At 43.2% G+C, this 21267-nt stretch overlaps 1 long non-coding RNA gene and 1 other non-coding gene across 3 annotated transcripts in view; both read left to right on the top strand.

Moving 5' to 3' along the window:
* LOC120406009 overlaps positions 1–21267 on the top strand; it is a 97123-nt gene that overhangs the window by 9099 nt on the left and 66757 nt on the right. The gene's annotated exons all lie outside the window — the stretch shown is intronic.
* LOC120407208 lies at positions 10414–10574 on the top strand. Its single transcript, XR_005599839.1, has one exon. It is a non-coding gene; the product is annotated as a U1 spliceosomal RNA (small nuclear RNA).

The following is a 21267-nucleotide window of genomic DNA, read 5'->3' as shown; positions in this document are numbered from 1 at the left end:
TTTAGAGGTTAGAAGAAGGGAAGTATAATAGCAAAGGTACTTTATCTGCCCTAGTACCCAAATTATAGAGTCTAATGCGTAGTTTTTGTGCAAGCTTTTATTCAGTAAAAGTTCGTGAACATATATTCCAGTATTATGATGATATCATGACAATCCTTTATCCACATTATACCAATAAATCATGGAAAATGAAAGATGGTAGGATTCAACCTAGACTATTCCTCGGGAAGCTGAAAGTCAAGACAGGAGCTTCTCATCTGAGTTTCAGCATCATATACTACCATTTGTGTTTTGTCACTTTGAGTTCTTGGGGGCCATGGACTTCACAATGCTTGCTTCAGAAACAGAATAATTAAAGGGTGTTCATAAGTCCTTGGCTAATTTAAATTTTCTTAGCACTAGTCCTCAATTCCCAGCACTAGTCCCCAATTCCTTCCTTTTAAATGGAGCTGAGATGACAGGGACCTGGGAGGGGGGCCTTTTGGGATCCCGAGCTGGCATGAAGTCACGGGGCTTCTACGTGGATATCCTTGGCCTTCTACAGTTCACTCAAACATCTATCAAGTTGGAGAACATGCCCTAGTTTTAGCCACACTGGGGATGCTACCCCCATCACACATACCCCCACACACATTGGATGAATTTGGATCCTTGCAGATGTTTTCTCCCCAAAAGTCTCCGCCTCTGGCTTTTAATATGGGAGAGGATGATTTGAGCCATAATAACCCCTGTCATAACTGTCAGAAAAGAAGGCTGAGGGGAGTAAAATTATGGTTCTCCAGACTGACTGAGGTAATTAGGAAACTCAGAATCCAATACCTTTGAGAATTTGGGCCTGAGAGTGCACACAAAAAAATCCATCTCTCTGGCAGTGAAAATAACATTATTAGGCTTAAAATTCAGTAGAGCTATTAATTTATTTCTGTGTGTGAGACACAAGTTGTACTTGGGGTAAATACTCTTTCCTTTAATTATTTTGTTATTGATTATTTAATTGTATCCACTGTAACAATGCCAGGACAGGACAGAGGAGAATAGTCTTAATACTGTAATAGCTAGTAGTTTCACTTTTGTTGCTCTGTTACAGAAACAGAATAACATACACTCCATATGTACTTTTCTGTTTATGACATTTATATTTGAACGATAAATCATACTGGACCTCTTAAACAATGGCAACCAATGGTTTATTCTATTTGCATCACCACTTGTTGACAAGGAAACAAATGAACATCCAGTAATTTTATTTTTATAAATATCCAAACTTTAGTTTCCACAAAAGCACAAAAATAGCTTGGCTTTTGAAATGGAAACCTAACACTATTCTTTCTATTGCCATCATTTTTGGCTAAATAGAAGGGTGTTCTTGTGCATGTGCATGAATGTGCACATAATAGAGCACATTCTCTTCAACTAATCTCTTCCTAAGAAAATAAAACTGTTTGCCAAATGCTGTCCCCCCTTTAATAAAAATGAATGAAGTCCAGGAAGGTACAAATGTCTGTTCTATGTGCTTAGCTATGCTTGCAATTACAAATGTCATTATAAATTAATCATAGGCATCCAATCAGAATCTAACTCCTTTGTGCACGTGAGGGTCTTTTGTTTAGCTAGGCGTATTTCAGCACGGTAGGTTGTTGGGCTTTTTTAAGTTAAGCATACAAATTGTAATGAAATTATTATTTCCACGGAGTTTACACACACATGCAATCAGAATCAAGCCCACCATCTTGGAGAATAAAAAGATGGATCTATTAGGACAACAGTTTTTTGTTTGTTTGTTTTTAAATAAATTCAATGTTTCTTAAAGGAGCTGGATTGACAGCTCTGGAGACCTAATTGCTCTGTTTATTCATAGCAAACGTACAGTATGAACAGTGGCAGTGCAAATTTCTGCACACAACTATGCTCACTTGGTATTGGACCAGCCACCCCTAGAGGGAAGAAAGAGGTCAGCCTCCATATCCAGCTTGTAATTGCTCCCTTGGGAGAGACGGCCAACAAAGGTGCTAATTAGTGGTCACTGTTGACTTGGACTGAATTCTATACCATGACCTAAAGTCAAACTCCATATCCTATCACAAATTCCCTGATTCATTAAATCCATATTAACATAGGTTGAACCATAACCAATTAAATCAATAGTCTATCATACATTCCTGTTAACGAAGTTTCTTATAAAAATTAAAATGTCCATATCCATTTAATCTTGATTTAAAAAGTCTAATCCAGCAGGCTCTGGCAGTTGTGTTTAAGTCAGTGGAAGTAATTATTGTGAGTATATAAGCATTTGCAGGATCTGGTCTGTGGATTGTTGTGGAGAATTCTTCATTTGTTTTGGAATGAGTTATCATCTTATTAAATAGAGACCAGTAAGATATTTTTCTTGGCTTGCAGTTGGACTTTTTTAAAGACATTGGTTTCTGAATATAATGAAGAAAGCTCTTGAGTAATATACACAGACGTGTGTATGTATAAATTATATAAAATTAAGAATGTCTATAGATATAAATTTAAAAAAATATTTTATTCAGTAACATGTTAGGTGGTCTTCATAAAATAAGTGGTTTAATTTGAAATCTATAAATTAAAACGCATAAGGGACAAGACATGAGTAGGAGCATTTCAAACAAATGTTTTCATTTAAACCTATGGTAGAAATATTAAAGTGAAAAGATACCATGCAATTTTGAATTATTCTTATTTAAAAATGTGTACTGCTTTAGTGCCATATTCCTCCTGATATTTGCAAAGATTATCTTCTCACAAAATCACCAGGGAAGCAGCTATATAAAGAACTGTGGCATTAATGTTAAATGCCTTTTTGAGAGCGAGAGCCCTATTTTATCTGTAGAAGTAGTTAGCCTTCACTGACTTTTGTCTGTTAACTGTATTGGAGGGGAGGGATAACAGATTCTCATGGTATTTTTCTTAAACTATATATATTTTTTTAAATCGGTAAAAGCAAGAAAACAGAAACCTATGTACCAAGAATAATGTCTGAGAACATTATTTAAGAACATTATCATGCAAATGGCTTCTAAACAATGTCACTGTTGTATACATATGCTCTATACATGGAAGTTACTTGGGGTGGTTTTCCTTTATAGGCAACTGCTTCCAATCATCTTTCACATTAATGAACATTCTTTATTTCAGAGAAGTTGTAATCTGGAGGTTAAGTTAACAGCTGTATTGTGATGGCAGTGTAGCTCTGTATTGATGTCAAGCTTGTAGGTCCTTTTATAAGTTGTCTGCTTCAGCATATTCAGTCTAGTACAAATATCTTTGAGGCTACTTCACTTACAAAAGTCCCCATAGAGCCTAGAGTTCCCAGATGCTATCAAGCAGTGTCAGTAGACAGGAGTATAGCATAACTAACTGAAACTTTATATCCCCACCTGGATCCCAGGTACTTTTGTAGCACTTACTCTTGAATTCTCTCCAGCACAGGAATGTATGACCTGGCCATAATATGGGATCACTCACTTTTTTGTGTAATGTGCTGTAGCTGTCTCTCCAATGCTAGTGTTAGGTTTTTCACAGCATATGGAGAGAGAATAATATCTGCTTTAGTAGTGCTTCTTAGCCTTTCTGTGGGGTTTCCTTAATTGCACTCTACAGTAGTTTTTGCTCACAAAATTCATTACCTAAAACTAAGCCAACGGTGGCTGCTGCTCCAGAACTTTTAGAAAGGTAACTATTGGCTCTCAGTTCTTGTTGGTAACAATTCTGCATCCCTCTCTCCGAGGCAAGACTGTAAATGTGAACATAGATTACATGAAGGATGTATTAGCTCAACTGGTGCAATTTTGATCCCACTAAAAAATCATGGGTTCATAAATTTGAGTAGAACTCAAATGTCATGGGGTTCACATTTCACTTTGAAGATATTGTATGTGTGTGGAGGGGACAGCAGAGGCAGAAAGGAAATAAATCCAATGAAAATACAGGCCCTGATTCTGCAAATTGCTCTACACAGATGGACCCCGCAAAGTCCATACAGGCCATGTAGATTTAAAGGTCTATCTGCATGAAATAGCTTGTAGAGTTTGGGTCAGAAGGTGGGAAAATTGAGCAATAAATGAACATAAAATATGGAACAACTGGGAAAAATGGAGTAGGGGAGGGGGAGAAATTCTAATGGCAAAATTAAAGTGTGTGTATATATACTATACACAGGACATTATCCTGGCACTTGGAGGTGATCTCCTATCATTAATATACAATATCTGCTTCTCTTTAGCTAGAAATACATTTTTGTAATGGAATATCCTTTTTAGAGGAAAAGTGAGTTTAATTTAAAAGGAAAATATTTCTCAAACTCAAGAGTTGTACTCAAGAAATATTTTGAGAGGGTTTATAAACCCTCAAACTCCATAAGTTTCTCTCTTCCCAAGTACAAATATATAGGGTGGGAAATTAAATCAACAGGTTAATACTAGATGTTTTGCTACTGGGGCTACCTTTATAGTCACTGCTGGAAAGAGAGAGATGTCCTAAGTATGTAATTTACACATGCAATTGTGTGTATGTGCATGTGTGCATGCATGTACATGTTGAAGGGAGAGGGGGAATGTTCATCATTTCCCGCTCCATGATGTTGAAGACTTTTCATTTATTATGCTGGGCAACGCAGGATAGCTTACTAAATCCCAATCTAAAGTAATTAAGTAGCTTTTTTTTCCTTTTCCCCTCTCCTAGTACGTCACTTAGACATTTGACATGACCATTTGTGTGAGTATGTGTGTACGTAAGCATGTGCAATTTCCTAAGCTCTAGTGCTATGATATTGTACAGTGCTCCAGTCCCAAGTTTTCAGCCATGAACAATAGTGCATTATATGTTCAGGATCCTGACATATGACACGCTGAGAATGAGCCAGCAGAGGATAGCAGCTGCTGCTCAAGCCATGCCTCTGAATTCCTCCCTCTCTCCACCTCAGTACAGAGCCAAGTGATTCCTTTCAGTGAAAGCAAATGCATCCCATGAGTGCTCTGTAAACGCGGCTGGAGAGGAAATAGACCACATGGTTATGTGAACACTCTATGCCAGAACAAAAAGCAACTTTTCAGCATCCAGAAAGCAACAAAGCTGAAGCCGGACTGTGTGGGTTTTCCTCATACCCTTGATAAAATGTTAAAGCTTGAAAGAAAAATACTGTATATTCACTCCCATTCATTAATATTCATTATCATAGGCTTTCTTCCTGCAATTTACTATTTATGTAGAGCCAGAGTGGAGGAAGGTGCTTTACGACGGACAAAAAGACAAGGTCCCTGTGCAATGTTTTGGCACCATGTCATATTTTGTTTGCTTTTATGGGGATCACCTGTAAGCAGCAGCTGCACCTAAAGTAAATCAATCAGAGCAAGACATATGCAGAGTGGACTTTACTCATGATGGACACAACTGGCACAAATATCTCCAATACATTCCAGTAAAAAGAACTCGTGCCGTTATCTGTGCCAATGCAATCTGATGACTCACTGTAATCTGACACCCCAACCCCTCCTTATAGAAGAAGAATGAAGCTTATTAAGTTCACTATTAACACAGCTGTATTCTAATCAAATATTTAAAAATACTGGTATTTACCTTCCATGCACACTATTCCAATATTAACTTTGTATAGATTTAATTTCTCTGGTGATTTCACAGCACAAGTTTTATGACTGTCTTTACGCTGTCAGAGACGCAAAAGGATAAAGAATTTTTTTAGGTGCAGTCAATGGTGTTGCAAAGTCTTCCTGTATTTTCTGTCCTAAATAGGATCTTAATATATGTAATTTGCCTCTGACAGTGCCAAGTTGTTACTGACCATAGAGATCCCTCATGTGCACTCAGTTCTTTCTCATGTTCCTGTTGTAATATCTGGATTGTTGAATCTGTTTGTTTAGTGCAGTGGTTCTTAACCTTTTCAGACTTACTGTACCCCTTTCAGGAGTCTGATTTGTTTTGCATAACCCAAATTTCACCTCACTTAAAATACTTGCATATAAAATCAGATATAAAAATACAATAGTGTCACAGCACACTTACTGAAAAATTGCTTACTTTCTCATTTTGTCTGTGAAATTTTAGTTTGTACTAAAATTTGCTAGTGCTTTTTATGTAGCCTATCATAAAAATAGGCAAATATATCTAGATGAGTTGATGCATCATTGGAAGACCTCGGTACACCCTAAGGGATACATGAACTGCTGGTTGGGAGCCACTGGTTTAGTGCACCCATGCCAGGCCAGTTCTAGCCCTTCTGTGCTTTCATTCTCCTACCCACATGTGTCCTTAATGAATTATTTTTGTCCTTTCCCGTTTCCCTGATCATGAAACCTTCACAAAACCTTACACCTTCACACATCATTCACCAATCTTCGTTCCTCACAGAATGTCCTGAATGATCTTGGATTGTGGAATACGGGGGATCTTACTACTTTCAGGCCTCAGTTCTGTTGTTTTCCTGTCTTTCACAGGTAAGCTGAACATGACTAAATAAACTGTTGCTTCAAATGTCTCCTCCATATGGCCATTAACAATCTGTTTGCAGCATCAGTGGCTGGTATATCCTTTTCTGGTCTCCATTTAAACACAATATTGTACTTCTGCAGGTGTAACACCATTCTTTGAAGCTTTGGTGGTGCTTCTGCGTGAGGTTTTTTCATGATTTCTTCCAATGGCTGATGGTCAGACTCCATTGTAACTTTCCCCTGATGCACTTATCGAGAAAGGGCTCACAGACTAACATAATTGCATTTTCTCTTTTTGGATTAGTGCATAGTTTGTTTCTGTGGAAATTAAAGACTTTGCATCCATAAACTGTTAGCTTGCCTTCTTGTACTAACACAGATCCAGCTCTTTGCTTGGATCCATCCACCTAAACTGTTCCTCTCTATTCAGTACCAGATTTACAGTGGCACCCTGGAGCTGGGCCCATGCTCAGAAGGGGCCCTGACCTGCTCCACTTGCACTGCGCCCTGAGACGCCGTCAGCTCGCTGGCTTCCCCAGCCCACCGCTTGCTCCTCTCAGCCGGCTCAGGGCTCGTCTCCACCCTCTGGCCTCACCCACTGGCTCCTCTCTGCCCCCTGGCTGGACCCCAGTGCACCTCCGGCTCAGGGCAGTCTCTGCTTCCCACCACCTATGGGGCCCCGGCCTGTATCCCCAGAGCTGAGCCACCTGGGACTGGTGCAGAAGCCTGGCCAGTCTTGACCAGTTTGCGGGGTTGGGGAGTGAGGGGGCTTGGCTGGGTCCCCCCAGACAGGAGGAAGCCCAGACAGGGCAGGCCCTGGCCTGGCTGATTGCGCCACTCCCAAGGGGCTGGAGTGATTTCCCCACCCTGGAACCAGCCCTGGCTGCGCTGCTGGCAGATACAGTCACCTCCTAGCAGGGCTGGTGAGTGTGGCTGGGAGGCAAGGCATGGGGGAGTGGGTCTCTGGGGAGCCTGGGGGGTTCTGGGCTATGAGGAGGCGGGGAAGGTCTGTGTGTGTTGGGGCACTAGGGTGTGGGGGTTCTGTGTGGAATGCTGGGCAATTGTAGTGTGGCTGTGGGCAGGGTTGGGCAGGGGTGGTATTGTGCAGGGTTCTGTGCATTTGTGGAAGGGGTCTGGCGGGCAGGGGCGGCTCTAGAAAGTCGGCTGCCCCAAGCAGCCAGCGCTGCGCGCCGCCCTTCCCCCCCCCCGCGGCCCCCTCTTCCTTCCCTCGGTTGACCTGGCGCCCTGCGGCGCGCAGGTCCACCCACCGTCCCCCGCGCGGTGGACCCTGCCCCGCAGGCATGCCGTGGCTCTCTCCCGAAAGCCCGCGCCCCCGAAGGAGCCGCCGCGCGCTGCTTGGCGCGCTGCTGGCCGCGCCCTGCTGGCGGGGGGCGCTGGGCATAGTAGGTTCTGGGGGCCCTGGTCATAGGGAGTTGGGGGGGGGGTTTGAAGAAGTGCCAACTTCCCCAGGGGTGCTTGACCCCCACTCCACCCCAGGCCCCGCTCCCACTCCACCCTTTCTCCCAAGGCCCCTCCCCGTGACTGCCCCACCTCCACCCAGCCTCTTCCTGCCTCATTCTACACACTCTCGAGTGCCTCTACCCTTGCTCTGCCTCTTCCTGCGCCTGCTCCTCCCCCCCCCAGTGCTTCCTGCCTGCCACTGAACAGCTGATCAGTGGGGTGGGCAGGAGGCGCTGGGGGTGAGGAGGAGGAGCTGATCGGTGGGGCTGCCGGTGGGTGCTCAGCACATACTATATTTTTTTTTCTGTGGGTGCTCCAGCCCCGGAGCATCCATGGAGTTGTTACTGATGGGGTGTTGGGCAGGGGTGCTGTGTGGCATGGCCTGGGCCTGCCCCCGAGGGCAAAGGGCATGCTGACAGCATAGGATTGAGCGGGCCACTGTGCGTCGGCAACTGCCGGTTTATAGACAGTGCCCTTCACTGGGCAGGGTGGAGTGGGGCCACCCCTGCCATGTCATGCCCCATTGCCCCTGGCTGGCCCCTCGCTCTGGGGACCGACCTCTCCACGCTATGCTCCATTGCCTCCAGGGGGCCCACAAATGTTTGGCGCTGGGCCCACAAAAGATTAATCTGGCCCTGTGTGTATTTAAATCATTATATGGCACTGTGCCTACACTGGCAATTAATTGCTTCATTTTAGTGAAGACCTGGAGGGAGTATCTGAATATTTCTGCTGTGTGCCACTAATCAGTCTTCACAATTCCAGATTATATATATATATATATATATATATATACACTTTCCTTTTTAAGCAAAAACATACAAAATCTGGCCAAGAGCTGCAGAAATCTACTTCCATAGTCTCATTTTTCAGTAAGTTGAAAGCACAAGTTAATATATGGCATGTCATCCAGGCAAAAGAAAACCAATTCTAGTAACAGTGGGCACGGGTTTAAAAAAAAAAAAAAAAGCCTTCAAGCAATCCCTTAACTATGGGCTCTCAGCTGTGGAATGTGTGTAGCACTAATTTAGAGCACATGCAAGCACATTGAACAGAAGCAAGAGCAGAAGTAACTGTTTTGAGCTCCACAACACTCCATTGTTTACAGATGGCCAGTGTATGAGTTGACCATGATTGTAAAGTTATACAATACCGAGGTGTAAATTTCTGCAGTTATGCTATTAGTGGTCTGATAGCAAATTGCTATGTTTTTCTTTCTGTATGAAGTTGTGGGGTTGTTTTTTTGTTTTTCCTGGACTATCTGATGTCCCAATTTGAATTTCTCCTAACATCTCCCATGTCTGTAGAGTCCACATCAAGGGTTAGCTTTTTGTGTGTGGATATTTTGAGACTCCTTTTTGTGGAGCCATCTTTTGTGGAGGTATATCAAGTAGAAGTTTTGCCTTGAGCTAGGTTTTTATAATAAATTGCTAAACTTTTCTTCCCTCTACAGTACAGCTCATATTAAAGAGGGGACAGAGGTATAGCATGCCAGCTCCTCTTGTTCTCCAGAATTTCAGTTTTCACTAAACATATCCAGGCTGCAAAGAAAATCTTGTAAAGTGTCACCTGAATGTAACTGGTGCAGTGATGTCTACCTGAATTTGCGGAGACCCTGAAAGATTAGCTCTGATTGAAATTAGCTGCCCCAATCATTTAATTTGGTGTTAACTCAGATTCCAATTTTAAGTATCACTTTGTCACTACTTATGAAAGTAGGGAAGAAAGAAGAATTATATTTCAAGAACTATACCAGGGATTCTCAACCCCGCCCATCCCATATTACTACCTCTGAGGGACATCCAGGGTGGAAAAAGTTAAGAACCACTGATTAACATAATCTACTCTGAGTGACAGCTCATTCTGGGTCCAGGAGTGAGTGGGTTTGTGAAGGTCTTGATTATTTTTCTCTAATCAGGAGGGGACAAAGCCCATGAAGCCCAGTAGGGCATTTGAGCATCACAAAGGAGCTTCACACAGCCAATCATCCAAATCCCGATGACATGGAGCCAAGCCCTAGGAGCCCAGCAGAGCTCTGCTGACCCCAGAGATCATACATAATTGTATTTTGAACATCTACATAATCTATTGAGAATCACATGATTTTTTTGGCATATTACTGGATGCAGCTTATCTTGAGGATGCCATTTGGGAGACTACCACTGTCTTCCCCCCCCCCCTCCAATTTGACCTTAACCCACTATGTCCAAGTGCAAGTCATAGGGAACATATGACTATGAATATTGAATACCTAATCTAAGTAAATGTAGAGAGAGGCAGACTTGAGAAAAGAATGTCAGAATGTTCATGCTACTTTTTAATAAGTAGCTGATTTTTTCTTTTTTTGCAAAGCATGAAGGAAGGAGTTGTTATCCATCTGTAGCTGATGCAACATTTAGGGGCATAACTATTATTCTGGATTTTTTCCAGAACAAAGTAACTCTTTTTATTTTCAGATAAACATACTTTCTAAATTTGGAGGCTGATGTTCACTTGGTGAGGGAATTACCATTATCAGAAAGTGTTTCCCCAAGATGTGACTGAACCACTGTATTTCAGGTGCACTGAACTTTATGATTTTCCAAATGTGGAAAACTTGGCTGCATACTTGGTAGGAGTGAGGTTTCTGTACCCATACTTGCCTGGGGTGTGTGTGCAGGGAAGGGGAGGTGGGGAGAGAGGGAACCTGACTTAAGATGGAAAAGAGAAAATAAAATAAACACTGATTATGTATGTATTAGGGCCAGCCTTAGAGTCACAGGCTCTGGGCAGGCCAGGAGAGATCATAAAAGATTAGGGTTGGAAGAGACCTCAGGAGGTCCTCTAGTCCAACCCCCTGCTCAAAGCAGGACCAACCCCTACTAAATCATTCCAGCTAGGGATTTGTCAAGCCAGGCCTTAAAAACCTCTAAGGGTGGAGGTTCCACCACCTCCCTAGGGAACCCATTACAGTGCATCACCCCCCCTCTAGTGAAATAGTGTTTCCTAAAATCCAACCTAGACCTCCCCCACTGCAATTTGAGACCATTGCTTCTTGATCTGTCATCTGCCATCACTAAGAACAGCTTAGCTCCATCCTCCTTTGGAACCCCCTTTCCGGTAGTTGAAGGCTGCTATCAAATCCCCCCCTCACTCTTCTCTTCTGCAGACTAAATAAGCCCAGTTCCCTCAGCCTCTCCTTATAAATCATGTGCCCTAGCCCCCTAATCATTTTCATTGCCCTCCACTGGACTCTTTCCAAGTTGTCCACATCCTTTCTGTAGGGGAAGGGACCCAAAACTGGACGCAATCCTCCAGATGTGGCCTCACCAGTGCCAAATAGAGGGGAATAATCACTTCCCTTGATATGCTGGCAATGCTCCTACTAATGCAGCCCAATATGCCATTAGCCTTTTTGGCAACAAGGGCGCACTGCTGACTCATATCAGCTTCTCATCCACTGTAATCCCCTTTTCTGAAGAACTGCTGCTTAGCCAGTCGGTCCTCAGCCTGTAGCAGTGCATAAGATTCTTCCGTACCAAGTGCAAGACTCTGCACTTCTCCTTGCTGAACCTCATCAGATTTCTTTTGGCCCAATCGTCCAATTTGTCTAGGTCACTCTGGATCCTACCTTCCAGCATAGCTACCTCTCCATCTTAGTGTCATCTGCAAACTTGCTGAGGGTGCAATCTATCCCATCATCCAGATCATTAATGAAGATGTTGAACAAAACCGGCCCCAGGACCAACCCCGGGGCACTCCGCTTGATACCGGCTGCCAACGAGACATCAAGCTGTTGATCACTACCCATTGAGCCATACAATCTAGCCAGCTTTCCATCCACCTTATAGTCCATTCATCCAATCCATACTTTTTTAACTTGCTGGCAAGTACACGGTGGGAGACCATATCAAAAGCTTTGCTAAAGTCAAGATATAGCACATCCATTGCTTTCCCCATATCCACCGAGCCAGTTATCTCATCATAGAAGGCAATCAGGTTGGTCAGGCATGACTTGCCCTTGGTGAATCCATGCTGACTGTTCCTGATCACCTTCCTCTCCTCCAAATGCTTCAAATGGATTCCTTGAGGACCTGCTCCATGATTTTTCCAGGGGCTGAGGTGAGGCTGACTGGTCTGTAGTTCCTCAGATTCTCCTTCTTCCTTTTTTTAAAGATGGGCACTATATTTGCCTTTTTCCACTTGTCCGGGACCTCTCCCGATCGCCACGAGTTTTCAAAGATAATGGCCAATGGCTCTGCAATCAGTGAGGGCTTCTCCCCATACTGTGCTGCCCAGTACAGCAGTCTGGGAGCTGACCTACTAAAAATAAAAAGATCTTGAGGATTTTGTTTGATCTTATTCTTCTAGTGTCCATAATTTTGATATGTACTTGGAATAGTTAGTAGTTCTCCTAAAGCTCCACAGAAAAGTCTAATAAAAATAAAATGGGAGAACCAGTGAAGCTTCAGATGACATGAAAAAGAAAAGAAGTTTACAAAAACTTGATCTGCACAGTTTGCTGACAGATGGTCTGATCCCTCAAGGGTGTCCTGTATGGAACACCCCCTGAAGTCAAGGAGAATTCTATCTGTCTCTGGTGGGCTTCCATGATCAGGCCCAGAGTTTCCTACACATTGTTATGGCTGAAGCTGTCCAGGTTCTTTGTCTTGGTGTAATGACAATCTTCATGCTGATGTCACCATCTTCATCTCACTTTGTGAAGAAAATATTTTTGGCAGGGTCTTTTAAGGCTTCAGAATGTCTTGATCATAAATAACTTCCCAATTTCTGTGTCCTCTTTCTTGTTTTTTGGATACTATTGAACCATACCACTCATTGAGCAGGTTAAAAAGGCTTGCTTTTATTCATTCCATGTTATTCTGCTTATCATGCTGTTCATAATCACTCACTATCTTGTGAATCCCTGACCCCCAATTTTTGTTGCATCCACCAGTTATTTCTTGTCTTATAATTAGATTGTAAGCTTTTTGGGGCAAGGACTGTTTTTATTACTATTGTGTGTATACAGTGCCTAACACAATGGAATTGGGGCCTCTTCAGCATCCTCTCCCATCATTGACTGAACAATGTGAGTACACATGGCTACTCTTGACTGTGGTACCCATAGGTGCTGACTCTGTGGGTGCTCCGGGGCTGGAGCACCCATGGGGAAAAATTAGCGGGTGCTCCGCACCTGCCGGCAGCCAAGACCCCCCCCCCTCCTTGACTCCTCCTCCCCCTCCTGAGCGTGCTGCGTCTCTGCTCCTCCCCCTCCCTCCCAGTGCTTCCGGCCCTTCCCCCACTGCCTAAGAGCTGTTTGGCAGCGCTTAGGACTTTCCAGGAGGGAGGCGGAGGAGCAGGGACGTGGCATGCTCAGGGGAGGAGGTGCAGAAGAGGCGGGGCAGGGGAGAGGGCTTGGGGGAATGGGTGTAGGGCAGGGGGAGGAAGAGGCAGGGAAGAAGTCACTCACCCACCAGGCAGAAGGGAAGTCGGTGCTGATGCTAAACCAGTGGGTCTGGGAGAAATGGTAATACATTTTGGAATTTGCCTCTCCCACACAAGAGGCAGGTGATTTAGGTACCTAAAGAAACAGGTGGCGGGGGAGGGGGGGCTTGACAACCTACTCTAACTGTTTAAGGACACTACCAGGGGTCACGTACATTTGCACTGCTAGCTTTCCCTGCCACAGGAAGCACAGCTGCTGTTCCAGCCCATATATCGAAATTGCAGTGGAGGGCGATCATGTGGAACTCTAATGGAAGGCTTCTTCTGGATGTGTAGTTGTGATGTGCAGCTGGCGGGAAAGCCAGTGCCTCCCTCTTTTCTGCCTCTCGTCGGTCAGCAGGTTCTACCGGGTTTAGCTTCTTTCCACTCAAGGAAGCAGAAGGAAGAATCTGACTGATAGGTTTGTTTGTAGGGCCCTAGACACTCGTGAATTCTGCAACAATGTGCTGAGACAAGATTAGATGGGTTTTGAACAGCTTGTAATTTTTGCTGTTTGTTACAGTGAATATACATTGATGATGGTACAAATTAATTTTATATCCACTGGGTGGCTATACAATGAGACATTATTTCCATTGTAGATGGCATCTGGGGTTATGGTAAAATGTGTTGTGTTGTCATGTGTTAATAGCATGATTCCTTTGTTTCACCACTATAGACCTTACAAGGTCACTGCAGCTGTTTTAAAACCATTATTTTATTGGCTTAATCATCATGTTGTGTCACTTCTTTTAGAAAAGGAACTGCTTCTTTGTTATACTTTAGTTACATGGAGAGAGATCCTCCTTTTTAGCTATAAATGATCTTTGAAAGAAAAATGGAAATAACATTTTTACACTGACAGTTGCATAAAATATGGAAATCAGTAGGCGGTTAACATTTTTCAGCGTAAAGATACTTATTGTGGATGAGGTTTTCAAAAATAAAAGGAAGCTAAATAAATGCCTGACAACACCAACTTTCCCTTGCATTCTTGGCATCTGAAATGTGTAGCAAAGAACATGCTTTTCCCTGGTGTGTGTGTTTCTGCTTTTGAGCCCAACATAAATTCTGGAATTTAGTCAGTATAAGTACTGAAAGACTACACCCTTAGGGGGAAGTAGAGTTTGTAGCAAGTAGGCCAATAATTGCATAACTTGCAACCATCTGGGATAGAGAATTTGTTGTATTTTGCTAGATTCAGATCTAAAGTCTCCCAGTGCGCACACAAGCATCTGTATATTTTTAAACAATTTTGTATTATTTTAGTCAAGAAACGACGTATTTTATCCAACAAACAAATACAAGTTTCTAATTTTAAAAAGCATTATTTGGGGTGTGGGGTTGATAGAAAACCTTAAACTGATTCCTCTTGCTCATTAGTCTCTGCACAAGTTCTGTAACAAACACCATTATCTTACAGCTTTGTTGAAAAGTTTTCCACTGTTCTGAATATTGCGCATCATTTCTTCAAATGGGTATGTAGTAGATTCTATATGGCAATCCAATATCTAAAGGGAGGCACTTTAGGTTACACCTCATTTGTGAAGTTTTTCTTTAGGGGAAAAATGTGTTTCAGTGAGTAAAGGAATAGAGTAAACATACAAATTACTGGCAGCTTAGATTACTATATACAATTTAGGAAAGCTTGCTTAAGGGAAGCACCCTTCTGTGGCACACAAAGGAGCTAGTTCTCCAAAGCTGTGGAAGAGCGCTCTCCTCCCCAAATAAAAGGTCTAATGACCCCTGTAAAGACAACCATATTGTGATGCTTTAACATGATTACAAGGAAAGAGCTGCTTTGTTTTCTTTGTCCCTGCAGTAACAAGAAAACAAGGTGTTCTGTGATAAACTGAAGAACCTTTTATAGAGGTTTATAGTCTTGAATACTGGTTTGAAAAATAGCCCTGAGTTGCTCAACTAAAATGCCACATTTAGAGCCAGGTGTGTTTTTATATGCTTGTTTGTTTGTTTTTAAGATGTCATATTGGCTGTGAGAACAGGGTTAGAAATGAGACAGAGCAAGTTGCTCCATTGATGCTGACAAATGCAGTTTTCTTTCTTAAAAAACAGATTTAAATGTTATTAGAGAATATTTAAAATAAACGATACAAAGTGTTTGAAGCGTCAGTTATTGTGTCATTGTGGGTAACATACAGGTTGTGGGGGGATGTTAGCGTTTTGGTATTAGGCAGCATATACATATACACAGTCTGTCATGTCCCCAATGCGGGGTATACGGCGGGTGAGTTCAAGGTACAGCCAGTAAACAGTGAGGGTACATCACTCATACAAACGGGTTACAGATAGTCATGGGCATGAATAAGCGGGCTGAATAATGGGGCTGGGACGACCCTCACATGGTGGAGTACGGTTTGGTGGGTTCAGGGCTTAGGGGATAGAGTCCGACGGGGGGGTCCATGGGTCTCGTTCCCCCTTCATGTGCACAGAGTCACGCCCGATCACTCCTGGTATTGGCGGTGGCCGGTGATGTGCTCCGTGTAAATGTCTCTGGACCAGCGAATAGTGTCCGAGACCATTAGGCGTCTCATGAGTTGCGCGTAGCGACGGCCCACCCCACAGGTCCGAAGCACGCGTTCATTGCAAGGGTTGCAGTGTTTTCCAGGCCATAGAAGGCATACCTCATGGTCAGATGTCTGACCTAGGGCTGGATTGGAAGTGACCTTTGCATGGGTGTGCAGAGTGGAAGAGTATGCATTGAGCTCCCCGCTCCAAGTGTGACCAGTTATAGTCCTAGTGCTCCAGTGCCCTGGGGGAATGAAAAGATTGGGACTGGTAAATTTAGAGAGGAGTTGACTAAGACATATAGTAAAATTATACAGAATAATGAATGGTCTAGAGGAGGTAAATCAGGAACTTCTATTCACTCATTCTCCTAACACAAAAGCAATGGGATCGGACATTCAATGAAATTGGTTTTAAATTTGCCATCTTTCGATCAAAGGAAATACTTGTTCACACAACAGCCTGTGGAACTCACAAGATATCACTGAGACAAAGAGCTTAGTAGGATTCAAAAAAGGACTGGCTATTTATATGGATGGTAAGAATAGTCAGAGATATAACAAACATATTTAAAAAAACCAAGAGCTTTGGAAGGGAACCATCATGCTTTAGTGCATAATCTAACCTATAACTATTTTGGGATAGGAGCAAACAGTCCTGGGAGTGGTGGGGAGAGGGGGAGAATGTCCTGCAACTAATTTGCCTAATTCAGGGTTTCTTAAGTTGCACCTTTCTTCAAGCAGCTCATACTGACCACTGTCTGAGGTAGGAGACTGGACTAGATGGACCACTGACGTGATCCACTAAGGCAATGCCTATGTTCCTAGGGCTCTTAGTTGGATTGGTGATGGAATGTGCAAGCCTTTGACAGTGACTGTAAATATTTTGAGTAGCACTTGAGCTGTTCTGTGTCCTGTGAGACAGGGATTAGATCTGTGGGAAAACAGACATTTTGTAAAGAATGCCTACATTTATTCAATGGCAAAATTCCCTAAATTCTACCCTTTGTCTGTGTGTATGAGGAGAAAAAAAATTGCTACTAGATGAAAGGAGCTAGAATACAGAGAGCACTAGATTGCATGGCTTTAGCACAGGCATGCTAGGGACGGTAGCACACAAGAAGTCTACCTGTCTTACATGGCCCACACAAGGGCCACTCACTGCAGCAATCTCTGACCAGGGACTGTATATTTTGATGTATGTGTCTATTTTTTGTAAACCTTCCTGGACTGAGCAAGTCACTTAATGGGTTGTGGTGGGAGGGTATGGTGGGCAGAATATACCTTTTCTTTTCCCTGTGCTGCCCTGCACAATAGGGTCAATGCTGCATGTATAGCTATCTGCTCTGTCCTAACAAGGGACCGCCATCATATATGCTGAATTGTTCCGGGGGAGACTATGCCTCCTGTGATAAATTATACTGGTGCTGATCCTGAGGCAGTGCTGTTCCAGATTGCCTTTATGTAGGGCTGTGTGCAAAATGTACAAGCTAGCCGTAAAGACTTTAATATTACTTTTTCAGGTAAGAAATTGCTGTAGTTGCCTAACAATGTTAAGTGATCATCAATGAGTGGGGAGATGGTTCATAGGCAATCTCTCAAGACAAGATCCACACTATGAAAAAGTATAAAAACTTCTAGGTTTAGAAACTCATAGACCGAGGTACATATCACTGATTCTCATTTCTTAGCTGACTTCCATTTTTGCGGATTTTTTTTCCATGCAATTAGGCTTGACCTCAATGCAAATATATTTTTTTCTTTTTCTTCATTAATACTTTTTCTAGGATTACTATTCTTCAAGGCAAAGATATTAAGATCTAATGAAAAGTCTGTCTATCCTAGTTAGTCAGCAGATTACGTTCCCACAATGAATGTGACTATCTGTCTGTTGGGGGGGGGGGGTATAACATATATAATATAATATAATATATGTATGTTTGTCTCTAGAAATAGACATTTTTATTCTATATAAATACTGGGTATTTCTGTTTCCATGTGGGGGGAGGGATGGAGTAGGGCTTGGGAGTGGATGGAATGGGAGATGTTTTTATGGTCTTTTTGATCTTAAGAGTGTGTGGATGTGTTTATAACACCTTCACTTGTCCAAATGCCATAGAAAAGAGTTTTTATTCATTGGAAGGAAGAAATTTGCACAATAGGGTTTTTTTTCTGTTTTTTTTCTTTTTTCTCGAATCATCACTACTTTATTTCCCCCACCGTTTTAGGAGCATTTTATGAGAAGATACTTTTATAGAGTTTGCTTCTGCTCCCATGGAAATTAATGACAAACTGGAAAACATTGTGTTTATTGTTGCTAAAGGCATCTTGCAAACTGAGCATTATTTCCACCAGAAATCAAACAAAGAGTGCTCTAGATGGAACCAGTATCATCACAGTTCACCTTGTCAATGGTAATCTTTTCCTGGTGTGTGGAATGGCATCAACAAATGGAAAGCTTCTGAAATAGTCTACAGAGCTGAGGGATGTTAGTGTGGTTAAGGCACCAGACTGAGATTTGGCTTCAATTCTCAGTTCTACTGTAGAATTTCTCTGTGAATCAGGAGCAAATCAATCTTTCTGTGCCTCAGTTCCCTATCGATAGAATGGGGTCAATAATGTTTACTTTTCCATATCCTTTGTCTGACTTGTATATTTAAATGGTAAATTCTTTGGGGTAAGTCTCTCTCCCTCTGGGCTGCACCAAAATAGCTAATTATTAACCTTGAAAGCAGAAAAATGGAAGAGCCTCCCAATCTCACAATTCATGAGCTGTATCTGAGAGCTTGAATTAAAAGCCCATTCTAAAAAAATAAAAGAATGAAAATTACTTAACACTATGCAAAGCTCCAATAGACCCTACATTTAGACTTTCATTTAATTTCCTCTTGTGACTAATCCCTCCCCACCCCCACAATGAGTAGTTCATTAATCAAATCTCTTGCTTTTCTCTGTGAGACACAAAAGGAGGTTGGGGGAAGAGTAATAAGAATATGCACAGTACAGGAAAGCTCTGTCCTTGGAATGAGCTCCTAGCAGGCAAGTCAGGAGATGTACAACAAAACAAAAGGGGATGGAAATGAATGAACCTAACCCACCCCATATTAAAGTAACCTTATCTGGTGGGAGTTCTGCAGTTCTCATGAAAAGAAATGGTAACAAATGACAGTGGGTTGAAAATGTGGATACCACAGACAGGAAAATGGGCAATTACCTTCCCTAACTACATCAGTATTGTGCACAAGTTAAGATAAATAAAGCTATTGCTCTTTTTATGAAAAGAAACGCTGGCTTTTGTTTTTGCTATTTCAGACTAAAAGCTTATTCTCAGCAGACAAAGAGGTAAAAGATGCATTGTCTCTGCTGCTGTATTGTTTTAGAGTAATATTCTTGACAACATAATGAAACTGATATGTGAAATATATCAGAGTACATTACTGCCAGTGCTTCAAGGGATCATCTCCTCTTCCATGTTTCTTAAACTTGCTAGACATGAATGACATATGTACCTTCTTGTGTTTATAGGCAGGAGTGAGGGGAGGAGAGGAATGCAATGTCTATAAATACTTTTTTAAAAAAAACATACTCTTAAATAGAACGAACCTACTGCCAGTGCATCAGTCACTTAGGCCTGGTCTACACTAGGAGTTTATGGCGAATTTAGCAGCATTAATTCGACTTAACCGTGCACCCGTCCACACCAGGAAGCTAATTAGTTCGACCTAGAGGGCTCTTTAGTTCGAATTCTGTACTCCTCCCCGATGAGGGGAGTAGCGCTAAATTCGACATGGCTATGTCGAATTAGGGTATGTGTGGACGGAAATCGACCTTAGTAGCTCTGGGAGCTATCCCACTGTGCACCACTCTGTTGACGCTCTGGACAGCAGTCCGAGCTTGGATGTTCTGACCAGCCACACAGGAAATGCCCAGGTAAAATTTGACATGCTCCGGTGCCTTGTGGATGTTCTGCAGGACCGCAGGCAGGAGGACAGAGCCCCCCTGCACTGTATCTGCAACCGCCCCCACCTGCCACAAAGTCCCAAACCCCCCTCACCCAAAGTAACAAGAAGGAGGGGCGACAGGGGCCGTGAAAACTGTCACTGCACCCCTGCAGAGTGCACAAATACAAGAAGGCTCTCATTCCCTAAGTGTTGAGAAGTCCTTCCCTTCCTGGCTCACTGAAGCCCCAATCCCAGTTTCATCCCCTAACTGTGTAGTTGATTATTAAAAGTAGTTTGCTGTTAATTACTATTTCCGTCAAGTTTTTCTACAGAAGACTGTCTGTGAAGGGGGTTGTTAATTGCATAGGACAGTCACCTTTACCAGGGTACAGACACGGGGGCAGGATCTACAGCAGGTCACCCACACAGTGCAGTCAGTAGGCACCCTGGTCTGTCTGGGAGGTGTTTTCCATGTTCTGTGTGGGTGGGGGGTACGTGACTTTGTGGCATGGGAGGGCGGTTACAGAACTTATGCAGTGATCCTTGTCCCGGACCACAGAGCCACGCAGCAGGGGAATCTGTAACCGTCCTCCCCCGCCACAAGGTCACGTAGCCCCCGCACACAGAGTCCCGAAAAGGAGGGATGGCAGGCTCCGTTGAAACAACCAGTCCGGCACTGCAGACCGCTCTAGGGGCAGGAGCCTGTCATTCCTCGAGTGTAGAAGCGGTGTTAACATCACTGCACACCCTACCCACCACAGTCTGCGTCCCTGTTTCAACCTTTTAATGCGAATTCATTAATAAAGAAAATGTTGTTAATTAACAATGTTCCATTAACTTTATTTTTAAACGTGTGTTGGAAGGGGGGAAACGTGGTGAACGGGGTATGTAACCGCAGAAGAAAGTCAACAGTAACTGAAGCAGGGGCAGGTTCAGCTTCTCTGTAAAGAAACTGAACAGTCACAGGTTACCCTGCTCCCTGAGGAACCTAGCTTTCAAAGCCTCCCGGATGCACAGCACTTCCCGCTGGGCTCTTCTAATTGCACGGCTGTCTGGCTGAGCGTAATCAGCAGCCAGGCGATTTGCCTCAACCTCCCATCCCGCCATTAAGGTCTCCCCCTTGCTCTCACAGAGATTGTGGAGCACACAGCAAGCTGCAATAACAATGGGGATATTGGTTTCGCTGAGATCCGAGCGAGTCAGTAAGGTCCGCCATCTCCCCTTGAGACGTCCGAAAGCACACTCCACCACCATTCTGCACTTGCTCAGCCGGTAGTTGAAGAGTTCCTTTGAATCCCAGAATTCAAATGGGCAGTGGGGACTGCGGGAACTGTGGGATAGCTTCCCACAGTGCACCGCTTCCAATGTCGACACTTGCCCCGTTAGTGTGGACTCACAAAGTTGAAT

The sequence above is a fragment of the Mauremys reevesii genome, linkage group 5 (genome assembly GCF_016161935.1).
Source record: "Mauremys reevesii isolate NIE-2019 linkage group 5, ASM1616193v1, whole genome shotgun sequence".
Taxonomy (NCBI): domain Eukaryota; kingdom Metazoa; phylum Chordata; order Testudines; family Geoemydidae; genus Mauremys; species Mauremys reevesii.
The sequence above is the reverse complement of the archived record's forward strand: the minus strand, read 5'-3'. Positions and strand labels throughout refer to the sequence as shown.